A 4,839-nucleotide genomic window follows, 5' to 3' on the forward strand; every position below is an offset into this window, starting at 1 on the left:
TTATTAAATTTTGAAATATCGTATTTATATATCTCTGAAATGCCGCAGGTGAATTACATAGACCAAAAGGTACTTTGCGGAACTCGTACTGTCCATCTGGTATGACAAACGACGTATATTTCATACTCAATTCATCGACATTGACATGAAAGAAACCATTACATAAGTCTAATGTAGTAAATACAGTTGCGTTATATAATCCTTCCAGTATCTCTTCGTAATTTGGCAGAGGGTATCTGTCACGAATTACCTTGGAGTTTAGCTTCCTATAATCGACGCATAATCGGTAACTGCCATCCTTTTTCCGCGCTAACACTATTGGGCTTGCGTAATTCGATGAGCTTTCTTGAATTATTCCATTTTCTAACCATTCCTGAATCTGAAACTGAACGAAGTCCCTTTCTGTCTGTGCTAATCTTCGTGGCTTTTAAAAAATTGGTTTATCGTCTTCCAGTGTGATATGCATTTTTATATAGGACTCCTCTGGCTTTCTTGGTGAATATAGTTCTATAAGTTCTCTTACATCCGCCCGTAGCAAAGAATTTTTTATGTTTGATTTTTCACAACTTCCTTAGCGACTGCACTCTACTTTTATGAAGTCGCTTATATACATTTTAAGGTCAGAATGAAATGATATTTTTAATATAGATCGTTTATTTGCTAAAATATAGCATAACCTACAAAACTAAATATACATATTTCTACTCATTTATGTTATTATAATTATTAAATCGTATTTAGATATAAAACCAATTCGCTTAAAACATTCCCTTAAAACAACACCAAAAAGAAGAAATCCATACACATTCGCTTATAGCAAAACACAAGTAGCTAACGCATAAGCAAGAACGTTGCATATATTCCAAACGCATAATAGTCAAAAATGTTAAATCGACTATTAGCAACCAATCAAAATGAAACCAGTTTACGATTTTGCTGTTGCTAATGCATATTCTTATTTCATTTTCCTTTGCAATGCATTAGCAATTATGCAAGCAATGCAATTAGCAACAGCAGTTCAAGTCTTGGTTAAGAATGAAGTTCAATTAGCCAATACATTTGTCGACATTTGTATTTGATTTGATCAGATTTCTGTTTGACATGGTTTATCCAATTTAGTCTATTATCAAGATATGACCCAAGGTATTTTGCAGACTTTGACTATGGAACTTGTATGCCATATAGATGTAGTTATTTTCTTTAAAAATAAAATGCAATATTTTTCGATACTCTTACAGAACCTCAGACTTTTATTCAATCAAAAAAAACTTCATTAATAATAAAATAAAATTTAGTGTTTTTATTTCTTTTTTAACTTCAAAAGTTCAAACTTCTCAAAATATATTAAACTTATCAAAAACTTTAATAATAAACTTCTTTAATAATAACTTCTTTAATAATAAAGTAAAAGTTAGTGGTTTTTCTTTCTTTTTTAACTTTAAAAGTTCAAACTTCTCTAAATATTTTAAACTTATCAAAAACTTCTTAAAAACTTATCAACTTCTCAAAAAACGCGTGTGTCTTAACCAAAAAACTCTTTTCTTCTCCCGTCATTTCTTTTTCCTCCCTTACTTCTTTCTTTCGCTTCACTGCCTTATCTGCACTCGTCCATCCGACTCGTCGTCTGTCTCGGACGACTCAGATCCACCCTCACCATAATCCCTCCACGGTTTCATCTGTTCCGCGACCGTGGACGTTAAATTTGGTCCCTCATGTGAACCTACCTTCTTCACTTCATAACGATCGTTTTTCTTTTCTTTAGTGACTTCATAAGGGCCCAAGTACTTTGGAAAAACCTTAAGTCCAGCTCCAAACTGCGTTCGAAGTATAGCAACTAGGTCTTCAGCGCGATAACGAACGGTTTCCTTACGTCTTTTGTCAAAATGTTTTTTGTTTTCTAGTTGAACCTTTAAAATTTCTTCTTTGGCTTGCTGGCGCAACTCATGTCGATATTCCTCGAAGTTGTTTAATATCTCTTCTTCAGAACATTGCCGAACATTTTGACATTCGGTGTTGAACACAGAGACACCAAAAAGCAATTCAAACGGTGTCCTTTTTGTACTTCTGGACTTAGTGGAGTTTATCGCCATCTGTACACGACTAACATAAGTGTACCACCTTAAAGGATTTTCAAATGATAGTTTGGTTAGCAAATCTATTATTACCTTATTCACACGTTCTACTTGTCCATTTCCTCTGGGGACACCTGTTGTTATCAAATGATGCTGAACATTTCGCTCTATACAATACGTTTTAAAGCTATTCGCAGTGAAAGCAGCGCCTCTATCGGTTATGAACTGATGAGGGTTCCCGAACACCTCGCTTTGCTGTTGCAATTTTTTAAGAACTTCTTCTGTTAAACTGGATTTTACAGGGTATATCCATATAAACTTAGTGAAAGCGTCTATTACCACGAAAAGATATTTGTAATTTTTTGCAGTTGAAGGAAGTGGTCCTAAAGGGATATCAGGTTTTTCAATAGGTGAAAGGAATCCCTCTCTTTTTCCGTGTTTTCTTGCTGAGAGAATGCAGTTAATGCAATTTGCTGTTACCGCTTCAACATGCTTCCTTAAGTTCGGGACGAAATATTCTTGCTCCACTACCGTTTTTACTTTTTCCGCATTCCAGTGTCCTTGTTCATGAATTTTGGTTATTAATTCTCTTCTCATTGTTTTAGGTATTACTAATAAATATGCTCCATCCACAAATTTATACAGTATTTCGCTTCGTATTTCAAAGTTCTGACATGGCCCGTTCTCCAAAATTTTGCGTGTCATTTGGCAGAATTCATCCAGATTTTACGCTTTTTTAACAGTTAACACTATACCATCCTCTACCTGCAATACGACGAGATAACGACTCAATGCATCAACGTGTCGCATGCTGCTACCTGATCGGTGGCTCACCTTGCAATAAAACTCTTCCAGTTGCATAGCCCAGTTTGAAACTCTACTATTTAATGTATTCTTATCCATTGTCTGTTGGAAAGCTTTATAGTCAGTAAAAATTTCAAAGGACATACCCAATAAGTAAATTCGTAGTTTTTTCAATGCTATTACAATTGCTAATACTTCCAAATCGTAGCTGCAATAATTTTTTTCTGCAGCTTTTGTTTTGTAACTAAGGTAAAATACGGGGTGGTAGTTTTTGTTACCATGTTTTTGTAATAATACCGCTCCGTAGCCTTCCTTACTCGCGTCGGTGTGAAGTTGGGTTGGAAGAGTAGGATTGAAAAGCTTTAAAACTGGATCACAGCATAAACTCTCCTTTAGTAGGACAAACGCATTGTTTTGTATTTCACCCCACACGAACGATTCGTGTTTCTTTGTGAGATCTGTTAGTGGTTTAGCTACCAAAGCGTATCCTTTTATAAACTTACGAAAAAATCCTGTGAGTCCTAAAAAGCTCATAACTCCGTGCAAATTTTTAGGAGTTGGAAATTTTTTTACTGCTCTGATCTTCTCTTCTGAAGGCCGTATTTCACCGTGTTCTACTAAGTGCCCTAAAAACTCCACGCTTTTTCTTAAGAAGGCGCACTTTTCCCATTTTATTAATAGACCGTGATTCTCGGCTACGAATAACACTTCTTTAAGCTTCCTAACTCCATCTTCTTCATCATCAGCGGGGATGATCAAGTCATTCATATAAACCAAAACAATCTTCCTTTTTATTAAATTTTGAAATATCGTATTTATATATCTCTGAAATGCCGCAGGTGAATTACATAGACCAAAAGGTACTTTGCGGAACTCGTACTGTCCATCTGGTATGACAAACGACGTATATTTCATACTCAATTCATCGACATTGACATGAAAGAAACCATTACATAAGTCTAATGTAGTAAATACAGTTGCGTTATATAATCCTTCCAGTATCTCTTCGTAATTTGGCAGAGGGTGTCTGTCACGAATTACCTTGGAGTTTAGCTTCCTATAATCGACGCATAATCGGTAACTGCCATCCTTTTTCCGCGCTAACACTATTGGGCTTGCGTAATTCGATGAGCTTTCTTGAATTATTCCATTTTCTAACCATTCCTGAATCTGAAACTGAACGAAGTCCCTTTCTGTCTGTGCTAATCTTCGTGGCTTTTAAAAAATTGGTTTATCGTCTTCCAGTGTGATATGCATTTTTATATAGGACTCCTCTGGCTTTCTTGGTGAATATAGTTCTATAAGTTCTCTTACATCCGCCCGTAGCAAAGAATTTTTTATGTTTGATTTTTCACAACTTCCTTAGCGACTGCACTCTACTTTTATGAAGTCGCTTATATACATTTTAAGGTCAGAATGAAATGATATTTTTAATATAGATCGTTTATTTGCTAAAATATAGCATAACCTACAAAACTAAATATACATATTTCTACTCATTTATGTTATTATAATTATTAAATCGTATTTAGATATAAAACCAATTCGCTTAAAACATTCCCTTAAAACAACACCAAAAAGAAGAAATCCATACACATTCGCTTATAGCAAAACACAAGTAGCTAACGCATAAGCAAGAACGTTGCATATATTCCAAACGCATAATAGTCAAAAATGTTAAATCGACTATTAGCAACCAATCAAAATGAAACCAGTTTACGATTTTGCTGTTGCTAATGCATATTCTTATTTCATTTTCCTTTGCAATGCATTAGCAATTATGCAAGCAATGCAATTAGCAACAGCAGTTCAAGTCTTGGTTAAGAATGAAGTTCAATTAGCCAATACATTTGTCGACATTTGTATTTGATTTGATCAGATTTCTGTTTGACATGGTTTATCCAATTTAGTCTATTATCAAGATATGACCCAAGGTATTTTGCAGACTTTGACTATGGAACTT

The sequence above is a fragment of the Teleopsis dalmanni genome, chromosome 1, assembly GCF_002237135.1.
Source record: "Teleopsis dalmanni isolate 2A chromosome 1, ASM223713v2, whole genome shotgun sequence".
NCBI classification, from domain to species: domain Eukaryota; kingdom Metazoa; phylum Arthropoda; class Insecta; order Diptera; family Diopsidae; genus Teleopsis; species Teleopsis dalmanni.